The sequence below is a fragment of the Notechis scutatus genome, chromosome 3 (assembly GCF_049901735.1).
Source record: "Notechis scutatus isolate UNSWTSFEM ecotype Mainland chromosome 3, rNotScu1.2, whole genome shotgun sequence".
Taxonomy (NCBI): domain Eukaryota; kingdom Metazoa; phylum Chordata; class Lepidosauria; order Squamata; family Elapidae; genus Notechis; species Notechis scutatus.
In genome coordinates this window covers 150,221,707-150,238,389 of record NC_142011.1, presented here as the reverse complement: position 1 = coordinate 150,238,389, position 16,683 = coordinate 150,221,707, and the positions used below count along the sequence as shown (strand labels likewise).

Sequence of the window (16,683 nt, the reverse complement as noted above, 5' to 3'; positions counted from 1 at the left end):
AAAATTTCCGTTACCAGTTCTCCAGAACTGGTCAGAACCTGCTGAATATCACCTCTGATTAGGATCATGTCTTTTCTCATTTTTTTCTGGTTTTCCCACCTGGTTTGGAGGTCAGCACAAGATTACGGGTATATGAATTTGGCATGCCTAGAATCTCTGAAAACTGGGAACTGTGAAAAATAATTCAAGGCCAAGGTACAAGTCTGCACACAACTACAGTTTTCAATTATTCATGTGCATGTTCTATTCAGATGAATAGCCAACCCCAAAAATAAAAATCACAGCTAAACAATAATGTCACAAACTGAATACAAAAATAACATTCTTGATTTCCACTGCTTCTTCTTGTTTCCATTATGTTAGGTAAATTTTAGATAAAAAGAGCAAGACAACATTTCCAGAACAATATTTTCAGGAAGGAAAAAAAGCCAACAGTAACAATTACTTGATGTAGTTTTCTACTTGCTAGTTGATGAGATTGAATCTTGTATGAATCTGAGCGTAATAATGGGGAGTAATTGGGGAGTGAGTACAAATTCATTATCGTCTTGAACAGGTAAGTGACAGATTTCCAGGAACACAGAGTAGTGAAATTTAAGAGAAATCTTAAATCATAAAGTACTGGAAAAAATGCAAGCGTCAGAAAAAAATATAACAAAATGTATATTAGAAGTCAACTGGCTTCAGTTGACGTCTTTTATCAAGCACATGATCTCAAATTAATATTCTGCTCTGCTAATATAAAGACCATTAAGTATAACATAGTAGTTCAGTTTTAATTCCACCAATCACAACAAATACCCATTTCCAGGGGTGGGATTCAAATTTATTAACAACTGGTTCTGTGGGCGTGGCTTAGGTGGTGGGCGTGGCTTGTTGGTCATGTGACTGGGTGGACATGGCTTGGTGGTCATGTTATTGGCTGGGCATCGCCAACTCAATATCACTCACATCGAGGCACGCATCTCCTCGCCTGGCCTCTCATGACTTTGGGGATGCTGCAACAGTCGTAAGTGTGAAAAATGGTCAGAAGTCACTTTTTTCAGTGCCATTGTAACTTTGAATGGTCACTCCACACAAGCAAAGTACCAGCAAAGGAGGAGGAAAAAAACTCCAGAGAAGTTTCTGAGACAGGAAGTCCAGTCCTGCCAAGAATGTAATAAGGGTTAACAAGAGAGGCAGTTTCTGTAAGCAACACCAGAATGTTTCCTTCCTGCCTTCCTTACAGGATTAGGCCAGTAATTTCTTCTAACAACTGGTTCTCTGAACTGCTTAGAATGTTAACAACTGGTTCTAGCGAATAGGTGCGAACTGGTAGAATCCCACCCCTGCCCATTTCACAGCAGAAAAAAGCCTCAAAACTACACTCTGAAAAACTACATCCCCCCAAAAAAACCTCTCTTCTTCCAATCTCCCAGATAGAATAAATCACTGCTCTTCAAACAACTTAAAAAGAAAGACATGTTGTATCAGAAAATATCTTGTCATCTTGCGTACTGCAATCTGGATGGGACAATGTGCTTCTCTTTGTGCAGGCTGTAACCATTTTCCAAAAGAAGGCCCACCAACACCCCTGCTCAACTGAGCCAGTGCTTTTATTTTTAAATAATTTTATTAAGCTGATCAAAATAGAAAATAGAAAAGAAAAAGAAAATAGCAGGGGGGAAAAGGGGAGAGAAAAAGAGAAGAGAAAGAAATAGCGTAAAGGAGAAAAAAGAAACAAAAGCATTGATTTCCAATTATTTAACGCAGTGGAAAAAGATAGCAACAACCTCAACTTCTATGTACTAGCCATTTCCGCAATAATAGACTTCATCAGCAAAACTCCAAGACAAAATTTCTTATTTTTCCATCTCCAGCACAAAATCCAGAAGGAGCCTCCAAGTCAAAACAAAGTTAGATGTGTTCTTTTCTTTGTTTAAAGGGAATTTAGACATCTCTGCTAGTTTGGTCAGTTTTTCCAGCCATTCATAGCAACAGCAATAGCACTGAGACTTATATACTACTTCATAGTGCTTTACAGCCCTCTCTAAGCAGTTTATAGAGTCAGCCTATTGCCCTGAGCAATTTTGGGTCCTCATTTTTACCCACCTCAGAAGGATGGAAGGCTGAGTCAACCTTGAGCCTGGTGAGATTTGAACTGCCAAATTGCAGGCAGCCGAGCAGTCAGAAAAAGTATCCTGCAGTACTGCACACTAATCACTGTGCCATCCATTGCAGTAATTAAAATAACCTTTCCATTTTTGTGCATAAAGCATTTTTGTTGCTGTCAACACATCAACTCAGCCAGTGCTTATTATGCACTCTAATAATTTCTATACCTTACTTTACCACCATGCTGAAAGAAGCATAGCGGTTCATTTTTGCTTCCTGTGCTTGCTCGTTTGAAACCAGGTAGAAATTTTATGTCTGTATTTTCATGCTTTTCTCCTCCCCTCCCCCAAATAAAATGAATTTCCCTCTGGGCTTTTTGTCGTGTTTTATATTTAAACATCCATAGATTTATTGTTTTTGCATTTTTCTGCCCACTGTTTAATTTAGTCACCATTGGCTATTTTGGTATTTGAGAACTGGGGCTGACCTCTGCCATCTCAAGTGTCTACAAGTGCTGGCTGTTAAATGGTAAGCTTTTATTTTGTAAGGACTAAGGAAAAATCCAGAAAAATCAAGGAAAGAAGAATATTGAAAAAAAAAACCTGACATTTCTTCTGATTTTGGGCTAACAGCCTTTACAATGATGAACATATATTTGAACCCCTACACCAGGGGTCTCAAACTCGTGGCCCGCGGGCCAATTGCGGCCCACAGGACGATATCCTGTGGCCCCCACCGTGATATGAAAGTATAATATTAGTGCGGCCCGCAGGGGGAATGGACCTCTGAAGGAAGTCCCGCCCGCCGTTCCTCGTCGTGGCTTCTTCTCCACCCTGAACTTTAACAAGTCCAAGTACAGGTCCAGACTTACTGATGATCATCTTCAAGCCATACTGAGGGTCTCAAGTGCCTCCTCTCTCAAGCCAAATGTGGCTCAGATATGTGAGAGGAAGCGTTGTCAAGTCTCTGGCAGCAAGGAGTAAGCTGGAGAAGCCATGTTCTGAGGAACTGTTCATGATCTTCATTCAATGTTCCATTCATGTGTTCAGGACAGTTCATGTACTGGAGAAATCATTAACTGTTGATGACATTTGAGGATATTTTTTTAACAGCGTTTTTTGTGGAATCTCTTATGCAGCCCAGCCTCACCCAGACTCTGCCTCCAGCGGCCCCCAGGTAAATTGAGTTTGAGACCCCTGCCCTACACTATTTTAGGAATGCTGATATAATACAGAAAAGAAGAAACCTCTTTTTTAAAGCTGCTTATTGTGCCTGCATTATACACGTATACATATACGTGTGTGTGTGTGTGTGTGTGTGTGTGTGTGTGTGTATAACTTTCAGTGAAGATGTTTTCATCCTGCCCTAGGCTGATTCAGACCAACAACAATAAAACTTTTGCAAAATCCAGTAACATCCAGACACATTAAAAAAGTGATTGTCACTGTTTTCCTGGAACTCGAGAGTAGGGACACACAGCAGCAGAACTGATAGCTTGCAGCCTGGTCTGAATACCTTGTAAGTTGTTGGCAAAGTGCCTTTGTCTTTGCAGGATTTGCTTAGATTAGTGCATGCTGGCATGAACATTGATCAAGCACAACTTAAATGGTAAATGTGCCTTCTTAAATGGATGTAAATATTGGCAAGTATGCAGTAGGCTGGATAGGTGTAATGTACGGATGCCATGCACTATGTTGTTGGATCTGTACATTTTTTAAGGGATAAACATGTTTGGTGTAATTTAACATTTGTACCAATGCAGGCAAACACATTCAAGGACTTCATATAAAGAATGCATTGAAGAAATGTGGAAAACATCCCAAGTGTCCATTTGAAACCATTCATTTAGATGCTCTGCGAAACGAACACGTTCTTTCATTTCAGTGAAACCCAAGGGGATTTAATAGCCCTGACATCCAGTAACACATCTGGGATTGAGTTGCTGAGAAGCGATGATGCCTGTTAATAAGAGCAAAAACACAAGCAGGCTCCATGTCTGCTGAATGCAATTACCAAAGGATCCTTCTGTTTTCTCCAGCCCTCTAGTGGTGCTTGAGGGAGAGCAAATGCCACTGAAGGAGCAGTTAGAATTACAGATTTGACTTGGATGAATTTCCCATTACACCTGAGGTGTACAAACAATTAAATGAAATATGTAGAGCCAGACTCTTAAGGCTGCTTTTGAGCATGCATGGATTCTGCTGCAGCCTACCTAAGTGTTGTCTTGCCGGGGCTTCCGGCGGAATTAACGCCACTAAATTGCACAGTTTTATTCAGCTGCACACAGCTCTTGACAGAAGTAGTAAAATGCAATGCTTTCTAAATACAGACAAGTTTCAGGTCTAACCTGAAAGAAAAAGAACTGCAGATTCAGCTATTAATTCCCAAATGCTTATTGTTCTCCAGTAAAGATGGGAGATGTGGGCTAATTTTTTTCTTGTTGAGAAGTCTGAGATCCACTCAGAATTATAAACTCTCTTCTGAGATTAAGGTAAAGGTTCCCCTTGCACATACGTGCTAGTCGTTTCCAGCTCTAGGGGGCAGTGCTCATCTCCGTTACAAAGCCAAAGAGCTAGCGCTGTCCGAAGACATTTCCATGGTCATGTGGCCGGCGTGACTAAATGCCAAAGGTGCACGGAATACTGTTACCTTCCCAGTTCCCACCAAAGTGGTCCCTATTTTTCTACTTGCATTTTTACATGCTTTCAAACTGCTAGGTTGGTAGAAGTTGGGACAAGTAACGGGAGCTCACTCTGTTACGTGGCGCTAGGGATTCGAACTGCCAACCTTTCTGATTGACAAGCTCAGCGTCTTAGCCACTGAGCCACCGCGTCCCTTCTGAGATTGTCTCAGCAAAATTGGACTTTGTTTTTAAAAGAGGCTGAATTATCCAGCATCACTTGAAGTCAGGACAAGAAGCAATGGATGAAAATTAATCAAGGAGAGTACCAGCCTAAACCTAAGGAGAATTTTCCTGATAGTTAGAACAATTAATCAGTGAAATGACTTGCCTCCAGAAGTTGTGGGTGCTCCAACACTGGAAGTTGTTAAGAAGAAATTGCACAACCTTTTGTCTGAAATGGTGTAGGGTTTCCTACTTGAGCAGGAGGTTGGACTAGAAGACCTCCAAGGTCCCTTCCAGCTCTGTTATTCTGTTATCTATGTGACCTCTGATAAAGTTAATAGATCGCTGTATAAGTCTGTTGAGGTAATTTCCCGTTAGGAGAATGAGTGCACACAGTGAGAGTGATGTTGAATAACACATGACCAGTAAAATGTAGGTTTTACTTCCAGTAAATGGTTAAGCAAAGTCCAACAAACAGTGCAAGTCATTCATGGTTAAAGCAGTCAGTTTTCAGTCCAGGGATAATCCAAATAACAAAGTCCAGTATCATAAACAGTTCAGTAATAGACTTACAGCAATCCAAGAAGAACGACGATCAGCAACAGTCAATAGGGAAAAATGCAGGAAACAAGAACATCGATCATCAGAACATCTAGCAACTAGCAACTAACAACAACAGAACAGAACAACCCAGGTTTCTGGCTCCATCTTATGTCCGTTTGAGGAACCACACCCAATTACAATTTTAGCATTCCCTTAGTATTAAACATCTATCCTGGTTTATATATTTCCAACCCAACTGTTAGGTGACTATCAATTCCTAACAAAGTCCACTATTTTTTTCCCTACAAACTGAAATGGAGGTCCTCCCCAGATATGATGCTTGGGCCTCATTCCATTATAATCTTTCCTTTCCTAATTCTAGTTTTAGTTTTATTACTATTGCTATCAAAAAGAGAAAGCTTTTGAAAAATAGGAAGTTGCCTTCCATCTTTTATATAGATCAACAAATGTTTATTTCTTATTTATTTGTTACATTTATTTGCATCCTATCTTGCCATGTGGCTACTTTAGGCAGCTTACACTAAAAACAGAAATAATAGAACAATGAAGTAAACAATGGCAAAGGAACACCATGAGAATAAATGTATCAATATGATAACTAAAAAGATGGGTGAGTGGAGAGCAGAGAGCAAAGGGGGCAATGGAATCTGCCATCAATCTAGCAGCCATTTCCAATGTGGAACTCTCCCATATGGTACCCAGTCTAATTGGCAGAGTCATGTCTTCAGGCTCTTGCAGAAGGATAGGAAGGTGGGGGCGGACCTTACTTAAAGAGTAAGATGTTTCAAAGGGCAGGTACTGCCACAGAGAACCCTCTTCTTCTGGATCGTTATAGTCAGAGTTCTTTGACCAATGGGATAAGCCTTCTCTGCTGGCATGAGTAGGAGGGGCTTGTCTTAGTGGGATGAGGCAGTTTATTCTATTAAGATATCTAAATAGATTCATTCATTGTTTCATTCCTGATGAATTTGATGCTGGTGCCACTTCATTTTGCAGCGTGAAAAGAGTAACAATAGATTTCAAAACTATGTTGTGACTTTCAGTAAGGATGTGGCTATGGTGATGAGTTCAAAGGTTTAAAAATAACATACTGTTGTTCTCCTGCAAGCAAATAACATTTAGATTCTACATTTATGTACTAATAAATAAAAAGTGCTATCTTGAAGGATAAAGTTGTTTAGCAATCATTATTAAATTGATTCTTCTGATAAAAAACACGTATCTTGGGTCTGAACAATCAATTTTGTCTGTCTACTAAATAATTGTACCTTAGACTCTGTCATGCCTTTGTTGGAGTCTGGGGAGGAGATTGAGGAGCTGACGGAGTGTGCGTGTGGCTCCGATGGCTGTGGAAGAAATGAGGGAAGAGCAAAGTCTAGCTGGGCATTCAGAGGAAGACCCAGGGCCATCCCTTCTTCATCCTAGAGCACGCAGGGAGGAACGGAGAAGGGAGCAACATGTCTTATGGGGGAGGAAAAGGCCCTGATCCCTTTCATTAGTTGCAGCTGGGAGAACAGGATATAAGTGGGGCATTTTAAATAGCTCTTTGCTGGAAGCAAAGTGTGTTTTATTTTGGTCGAGGCTTATCTGGGTTTTGGTGTCTTCCCGACTGCAGTTGCTGCTTTATCTTGTGGAAGTCTGCAATTTATCATCCTGGCTTGCCATGTTACTGACTCCAGTGTGGTTTGTGTTGGTTTTTTTTATTTCTGATTATTTTTACTTTTGGTTTGGACAGCATTTACTTTCTTCATAGACTGTTTTTTTGGAAGAGTATTATATCAAGTCGAGGATAATTGGACATTGAGGGGAATTTATTCTATTTTTGTGACTGTGTTATTTTTGTGTCATGCCCCAGGTCATCACTGACACATAGGGATGGAAGGGACCTTGGAGGTCTTCTATTCCCACCCCCTGCCCAAGGAAGGAGTCCTTATACCACCCCAGACAAACAGCTATCCAATCTTTTCTTGAAAACCTCCAATAATTGAGCATACACAACACCAAGAAACAAGCTGTTTCACTGAATAATTGTTCTCACTGTCAGGAAATTCCAAGTTGGATCTTCCTTTGATGAGCCTCCACCCATTGCTTCTTGTCCTGCCCTTAAGTGGTGTGGAGAATAAGTCAACCTCTTCTTTCCTGTGAAAACCCTTCAAGTATTAAAAGATTGCTATCATGTCTATCCTAAGCCTTCTCTTTGTTAGGCTAAACCTTAACTGTTCTTCCAGACCCCTTATCATCTTTGATGCTTCCTCGATCCATTCCCTCTCTCCCTTTTTTTGAAGATTGGAACCACATCAACTCTTTTCCAGCTCTTTGACAGTTCCCTCATGCTCCAGGAGCTCTGAAATATTTCATTCAGTGGTTCCAAGATCATATTTATATGTTTTGTATAAAGCAAGGGTCTTCAAACTTGGCAAATTTAAGACCTGTGGACTTCAACTCCCAGAATTCCTCAGCTAACATGACTGGAGCCTTTGGGCTTCTCATGGCTTGTATCCCTGTGATACACCCTGCTGATCTTCGAAACATCCTGCTTCTTTCTCACTGGCTTCTGTATTTAAATGATGGTTCCAAAGTGGTATCTGAGGTCTTAATCAGGATCAGGGCATTGCTGCTAGGGGTTTCTTCAAAGAACTGGTGATCACAGCAGGGAATCTCTTTCACATACCTCCTGTAGAGTGTTGCTTTTGAAAGCCCCATGGGAGCTGCTCATTTTAGTACCTTCTCCCAAGAATAATGATAGATCCAAAACCATGATAGTCCTTTCTAAACTGGAAGAGTTGATAGATATAAGACAAGAGTTGTTTCCTTTCTACCTTTCCACGAGAAACTGCAGTTTTGTGTGTTTTGAACTGACGCTGATGATTACTACATTGTTTGACTGATTATAGGCCATCAAGTTATTATTGACTCTTAACCATCAATCATAAAGGTTTTCTCCAGGAGATGATTACTACCAACCACAAAACAAATGTGTATATTTTATGCAGTTCTAGACACCTTGTCAATCTTTCACAACTTGTCTCCTGGTTATGCCTGGAAGTACAAGGAAAATCAGTTATCTTGATGTGAATATGGAATATATTTGGAGAATTAAGAAAAACAGGCGTATCCCAGGAATTTCTTTTATGTGTCAGAAATAAACTCAGACTTGATTTACAGCTTCCATCCTGTTCATTTTAGCTTCCTTTCATCTAAGCACCTCCTGCAGAACATGAGAAAGGAACAGTTGCAGGTTTTCTTTCTATTTAATTCATATGGTTCCTTTATATATCATATGTACAAATCAAATGAAATTGATCATCACAATTACCGTATATTGCTTCTGGGTAGTTATGTTTCATGTGCATGTGCCAATATGACTAAAATTTTCTTTAATTCATTTTTATTTGTTCTTTTATATGTTGATTTGGATTGGTCTATGAATCTATGATTAACTAGAATGTTATTCATTTGAAAATAAAAAGAATGTTTACCAAAAACAAGCAAGTGGATGGAGAAATATTAAGATGTGGAAACGAATGGTAGAATGTGATTTAGAAGAGAACATTTTTTGAAAGGAGTGAAAATGCCAATGTGGACGTATGTTTCCCCTCCCCCACTACTTTGGTATATATTAAAATTCAATGCAATGGGATAGTGTGCATAAGAAGTAAAAGGAAAAAAAAAAAGAAAGGTTCAAGAATGAATTAATGGGTGCTGGGTAAATACAGAAGTGACTAAATGACAAATGCATATAGTGTTTTGTATAATTATGAATAGGATTCAGTTCTATTTCCTTTTCTTAATCTCATGCTATTTAAGTTTATCATTTTATACCTCCTTTTAGATCTTTTTTATAACTTTCCTTACTCAGAAAGGGAACACATGAAGAAATGCAGGATGTGTGCATCTATGTATATCCACCAAGCCATTTTGTGTGATTTTTTTTATTTAGGAAAATATATAGAGATATTTATAAGACAAGCAGCTTTCAAAACTGTGGCCTTGTCAATAATATTTTGGTTCTCAAACATGGGTAGGCCTCACAGAAATGGGCCATTTATGGAATTGCTTCTTCTAAGATATTTTCAAATGTTGTATTTTTTTTTCATAAAGTACACAGGCATAATCTTTCAAAAATGAAAGATGATTGCTCTCACTGGTTTCATTAGAAGCAAGCTAATGTGTATGACTAGCAAATTAAAGTTGCCCTTGAGTTCAGCTTCATTCCAAATGATTGCATTTATGCATTTTTCTTGGCACCATAATAGAAATGGTTTGCTGTTGTCTTCTTAATTTAATTTTAAGATTTAAGAATTCCCCCAACCAAGAACTAACCAGGTATTTCCCTCCTTAGATATTGAGTTCAGCTAAGGTTGATCATGTGATTCCCATCTTCTGAGGGAATGCAATAAAATAATGACAAACACTTCCTATCAGGCTTTTCTCTAGACACCAACAAAACCTCATTTATTAAGCATCTTAACTTAAGGAGACCTAAACATTTAATGAATAGCAGTATTGAGAAGGCAAAGATGTGTGCTGGCATACATATGAACTGGGCATGGCTAGTTTAATGAAGAAAAGGACCAGGGAGTGACATGGTAGCAGTGTTCCAATATTTGAAGGGCTATCACAGAGAGGAGGAGGGGGTCAACCTGTTTTCCAAAGCATCTGAAGGCCAGACAAGGAATAATAGATGGAAACTGATCAAGGAGAGATTCAACCTAGAAATAAGGAGAAATTTTTCTGGTAGTGAGGACACATAGAACAGCTTGCCTTCAGAAGTTGTGAGAGCTTCATCACTGGAAGCTTTCAAGAAAAGGCTGGACAGCCCTCTTTCAGAAAGGGTATAGGGTCTCCTGCTTGAGCAGTGGGTTGGACTAGTTGACCTACAAGATCCCTTCCAACTATGTTATGCTATGCTACACTACACTACGCTACTCTACTCTACTCTACTCTATTCTATTCTACTCTACTCTTCTGTTCTGTTCTGTTCCGTTCTATTCTATTTGATGATTACTTTTTGTGGTGGTCTCCCATGGAAAGAATGAGACACAAGCGTGTGTACTCGGGATGGGAGTCCAGAGCAATTTCCAGTGCTCCCTTTTATTGAGAATTTTGTACATAGTAAGCATTCACATTGTGGATTACAATAATTAGATATAGTACACAGAATTTGTTTACAGTTGTCTGAGCTGCTTAATTGTTTCTGGTGTTTGCTTTTAATTTCCTTGCTTTATCTCAGTGACCTTTAGGCAGACATGTATGTATAAGGTTTTAGACTAATCATTATCCAATACCCAAGTCAATGTTTTATTCCCACATCTCCCCTGTTTTAGTTTTTTGATGATCGCGGATGCCTCGGTAGCTTTTCGCCATCTGCAACAGCAGTTCTCCTTCCATAGGCTTCACCTGACACATTCCTAAAAGTCCAGGGAGACATTGAATACAACAGCATACAAAGAGAGAAAATATAATAAGCAATATCGCTCCAACAATTAGGTGATGAATCCATGAACCATCTGGCAACCAGGACCAAAGTGCAGACCACACGTCCAGTCCCTCACCCTCTGATTGTAATGGATTCTCCTTCAGGGTTTGTTCCATATGCTGTATAGTAGCTGTAATGTTTGGAGAATAATCAGAGATATACATGCAACAATGCGTATGAATCACAGCGCAACCCCCCCCCTTGCGCAGCCAAAATAGTGTCCACCGCATATCTGGTTTGCAGGACAAAGTCACGGATTTTTCCTTGCTCTTCTTCAAACAGCTTTAGCATTTTAATGGTGTCTTTAAACATAGTAACTGTCCAATTGTTTAAACGATGTAAATCTCTATAGTTCATCATGACTCCTAAAGGAGGAATAACTCCCCTTGATATCTGTGTCCAGTAGTCATGAGTCAAAACAGAGTTTACTTCGTTGCGGAACGCGCATTGCGGATATGAGCAGTCCCCAAAGATTTTTGAATGAAATGAGATGGGATTACTTTCCCAAAGGTGCAGACTCCTTTCCATCGTGCTGGCATGCGATCATAAGCCATCCGTCCACACAGCAACCATAGATTTACTCCCAGGAGATGACCAACCGTATTTGGTTCAGCATAGATTAATTGTGCAAAGGATTCCATTAACATAGCCAAATAAGTGGATGGTGGTGCGTATTTCCCATTCTCACATTTGGGCAACTGGTTTTCTCTCGTGGTGGGACAACATGTGGCAGGAATATATGGACACCTATTTTCATTGATCAAAGATGTGATATCATATCGAGACATGTTATGTACAAAGTAAGTGAGATTTTTAGTTTTCATGTCATCCGGATAAACTCAACTTCCATTGCTAATAACAATTGTTTTGTTGCAAAATGGATATGTTCCCAAGTAAGTCATATTCTCTACTGTCTCATTGTGGGTCCAGCAGATACCCGCCACCTCTTGGATTCGGCTTCCAAGGTGCAAGGTATTTATGTTACTTGTAGTCCAACTGTTAGACCACATCCCTGAACAACCATAGCATTGTCCCTTATACCAGTCACCTTCGGCCAGAGATACTGCAACCATTGGAAGCCCTGATGTTTTGTGAGTTGGCATGTGCATACATACCCAACAATCAGTTTTATTATGAAGGTTTGCTAGCTTCTCCATGTCCTGGATCAACGTGTTTCTTTTCCATTCCCCCAAATCCATCCCCTTGCCCCTTTGGCTGATGATAAGGACGCACACAGCGAGCAGGAACCCAAACAACTGTCCCCTCATCTTCAACAGCAGCGTATCCTCGGCCCCAAGTTATCAGCGGGACAGGTCCTCTCCACGTTGGATCTGGTAGTCTCCTATACCGAACTTTCGGTCTTGGCGTACCTGCAGAAGGGGAGGAAGCAAAATGCCTACTGGCTGCCATAGCAGCAGGAGATCCTGTCATGTTTAAAAAATTTAAAGTGTATAAGGTAATATTAAGAATGTTTTGTATGTAAGGCAAGCCATATCCATCCACTTCCCCTGTTTTTGTTTTTATGTGAAGGAGTGTTATACGGACTAGAAGTTGGCTCAATGTGGCCTAATTGTAGCTGCTCAGCTACCAATTGATGTAAAGCTATAAGCTTTTCCTTTGGAAGTGGCCATTGGTCAATCCAGACTGGCTGAGAGGTTAACAATTGTAATTTTTCCATTATCCAATAACAATTTTTGTGCGAAATTGTGACAGCAAATCTCTACCTCACAAGTTTATGTGCAGGGGCAACACAAGAGGTTGAATCCTTGCAGTCTCACCAGTTTCTCTATGCAATGCCTTCAACCAATGTACACTACTTCTTGCAAACTGCATACCACCCACTCCACGAACAGCCGGAGAGTCCTCAAGCGCCCATTCATTTGGCCATTCCTTTTGGTGTATCACAGAGACATCTGCTCCGGAATCTATAAGGCCAGAAAATGATTTTTCTTGAATTTCAATTGTCATTTTAGGTTGGTCTGTAGTCAATTTTTTTGTCAGCGCTAGCAATTCTGCAGCAACTGGAGAACTGGCCATTTCAGTGGACCCAAAACTGCCAGTTCGTGGGATCCCAATTAAAGGATTTATAGGAATGTATGGAAGCAATAATAACTGGGCAATAGATTCACCGGCCATTAATGATGCAGGAGTATCAGAGTACAATTGTATCTTAATGACCCCTCTATAATCTTGATCAATAACCCCTGGAATAACAAAAAACCCTTTTTCTGATGCAGAAGACCTGGGAAGTACCAATCCTACTGTTTTTTCTGGCAGTGGCCCATGCAAATGAGTGTCCTCAATGTACACTTGATTAGGAAAGGTCACATTAATTGAGTTCATTTTTAAACCCAAACCTGCACTCCTAGCAATTGCAGGCGATGCTTTTGTGACAGCCTTGGGAGCGGGGCTAGCTGCACGCCCCAAATTTAGTTTCCCGGATTTTGGTTCTGATCAGAGCGACATTGATTTGCCCAATGAAACCCTTTTTTGCATTTTGGACAGACTGATTTCGGGCGAACGTCCTTAATTTTGTTTTTGTTAAATGCCATTCCCCCCCCAGGGGCACGGCACTGGGCTTTAAAATGGCCAGGCTTCCCACAATTAAAACAATTCCCTGTAGGTTTCATCCCTTTTTGTAATGCCATAGCCAAAGTCTCCATGTTGTAAGCCTGAGAACCCACCACTGCACATGCCTTTAACAGATCAGCCAGAGTAACCTCACCTCTAGCCACCAAAGGCTGTAAAATACGCTTGCAGTCAGTGTTTGCATTTTCGACTGCTAATCTCAGCAAAAGTTCCTTTGCTGCTTCCTCATTTGAAATTTGTCTGGTAATAGCCAATTGTAGCCTTTCCACAAAATCGTTGTAAGACTCAGATGCTGTTTTCTTAATTTGAGAAAAGGACCGTGCCGGGGTTCCCACATCCTGGATGCGGGACAACGCCCCAAGGACAGCTGCCATAACTATGGGAAGTGCGTGATCAGGCAAATTAGTAGCTTGATCAGCAGTGGATTCAAACAAGCCTGCCCCATAGATTTGGTCTGGCATATACAGCCCCCCTGAATTCCGTCCCCTAGTGATAGCTTCTCTTTGATATTCTGAATCAAAAACCACATACTGAGTAGAACTCAATATCATTCTCATTAAATCTTTCCAGTCATTAGGAATCATGCGTGAGGTAGCCAAACTTGTCAAGAGCCCCTTTGTAAAAGGACTTTGAATACCATAATCTTTAACTGCTTTTTAAATTTCCCTAAGAACTGCTAAACGAATCGGAACCCATTCAGTCTGCAGATTACCTTGAGCATTCATTTGCCTATTAACTGGAAACAAATTCATCTGGGGAATCTCATCAGGCTCTAATTTCCCCTCATTGAAAGCCTGATGCATCATTGCTTGAACTTTCCCCGTTTGTGATTGGATTTTCTCCTCTACAGGCGTAAGCGCTGTTGGGGTTGAGAAGGCATATTCCAGTTTAGAAGTTGCGGGGTGCAACACAACTCCTTCATAAGGAGGAGGTTCTGCTAAAGGTTTTAAAAGAGGTTGTTGCTGGGTCTCTAAAGCAGTCATAACAACCTTCCAATATATCAAAATTTCAGCTGTTGCCCGTGGCTCTTCATGAAGGATAGTTCCAATTTTCCTCCATGTATCTAATTTTAAAGATCCCTTCTCTGAGTACCAGGGACATTGTCGCCAGATCTCTTGCAGCAGCTCTTTCACATTACCTTTTGAAAGAACTATTTGCTCCCCCCCAGAGGGTTTAAAGATAAAGAAGTTTGTCCTGACTAACTTCAGCAGCTCACTAACATGCCGTTCCTGTGGCTGAGAGAGTTTTCCCCCCATGTTCCCTGAAAAAAATCCTATTCTCCAGCAATAGTTAAGTACGTACTTTACCTATTCCAGGCGAGGAAACACGGAGGTCCGGACACGTACCACCTGCAGTGGATCACGTCGGGGTCACCACTTGTGGTGGTCTCCCATGGAAAGAATGAGACACAAGCGTGTGTACTTGGGATGGGAGTCCAGAGCAATTTCCAGTGCTCCCTTTTATTGAGAATTTTGTACATAGTAAGCATTCACATTGTGGATTACAATAATTAGATATAGTACACAGAATTTGTTTACAGTTGTCTGAGCTGCTTAATTGTTTCTGGTGTTTGCTTTTAATTTCCTTGCTTTATCTCAGTGACCTTTAGGCAGACATGTATGTATAAGGTTTTAGACTAATCATTATCCAATACCCAAGTCAATGTTTTATTCCCACACTTTTATACACTATTTGATTTTGAGCCACAGCACATATAGTGCTTCAGAAATGCCAAACTACAAATGATTTATTTATTGACACTAAATAACCTGGCAAGAATAATTTTAGATGTGCTAAATTGACTTATTATCTGATGTTTGATAGGAAGCCAGGCTGCCAAATAAACCACAATGGTTGGACCCCAACAAAGCTGACACCAGCCAGAGCAAATAAAAACTCAAAAAAGCAGTGCAAGATTGGAGGATGTGGAGAAACCTGACCCGTAGAATTGCCAAGCGTCGGACATGACTGAATAGTTAGCAGCAGCAGCATCTTATCCCCTCAATTTTCCCTTTTGAAAGGCATATGAAACAACTATTCCTTTTGCCTGTAGTCATTCTGTTTTGTGTCTTTGAATTTTATGTAAATTATTCTATACACATATACAGTACATATATACATGTACAGTAATTATATCAACAAAAAATAATCTAAATGTGTAACAAACAGTAAGTACCTAGAATTTAAAAATGTATATCTTTTCAGTGGACAAAGTAAATAATCACTAGTCTATAAAATGTACTGTATATATACAAACCAATGCATATTCTATATTAAATTGAAAGACAGAAATGCATTTGAAATAGAGATAATTTACAAGCTGATAAAAGTGAAGGTTTACTTTTATTATTATTATTTAGCACACTGATATGGCACTTTGGTGTTTTCAGAAAAATCCTCATGACATGTCAAAAGCAATTTAAATATTTTTATCCTATAACACAATGCAATTGGTTTAAATAGATAAATGCAATAAAATATATCCTCTGTGTTATTCAATTATGTCATCTTTGTACTCTCTATAGCCTCTTGTGCTTTGTTCTTTTTATGGTCTACATTAATCTTTTCAGCTTTTGTTAAATTAAATATCTTCTTCTCCAGCCATTATCTCTACATTCCACCATAGAATCTCTCTTTCATTTACTATATCTGATTCTCCAATGTATTCACATATGCTCATTGTCAATAAAAAATAATAATCTTTAGGCTCATCCCGCCTTTTAAAATTATTTCCTGATTTTTACCTTTATCTTTTCCCTTTAAGCTTTAGAACATGCAGTGAGCTTGACAAATTTGATTATTTGTCTATAATTTACTCCTGAATTCTGGTTTCCTTTTGTTAAAACTTTCCTTGAAGTCTCTCTATTGACTTAATACATTTTAGTTCATTCCCTCCAACAGACTGCAACAGGTAAAATCAGTTTTCCATTAGACCCATTGACTTACTCTATAATCAGACAGGGTGCAACATAGTCTCTTAGGAAGACAGAAAGAATTGTAGGATGAGAACTTTTCAAAACAATTCAAAATACTGTGTACTTCCTGATTGTCTGCTAAGATTCATACTGCCTTCTATTTCTGCTACTTCCCTTTTCCCTTCAAAAATCTGTTT

The 16,683-nt window shown here is 39.7% G+C and overlaps 1 long non-coding RNA gene across 1 annotated transcript; it reads right to left on the bottom strand.

Annotated features, from left to right (window-relative positions):
• Positions 1-10,556: 10,556 nt before the first annotated feature.
• Positions 10,557-15,030, bottom strand: LOC148131438 (uncharacterized). Its single transcript, XR_015748846.1, has 2 exons — positions 14,879-15,030; positions 10,557-12,352 (listed from the first exon to the last, which is right to left on the bottom strand). It is a non-coding gene; the product is annotated as an uncharacterized LOC148131438 (long non-coding RNA).
• Positions 15,031-16,683: the final 1,653 nt, after the last annotated feature.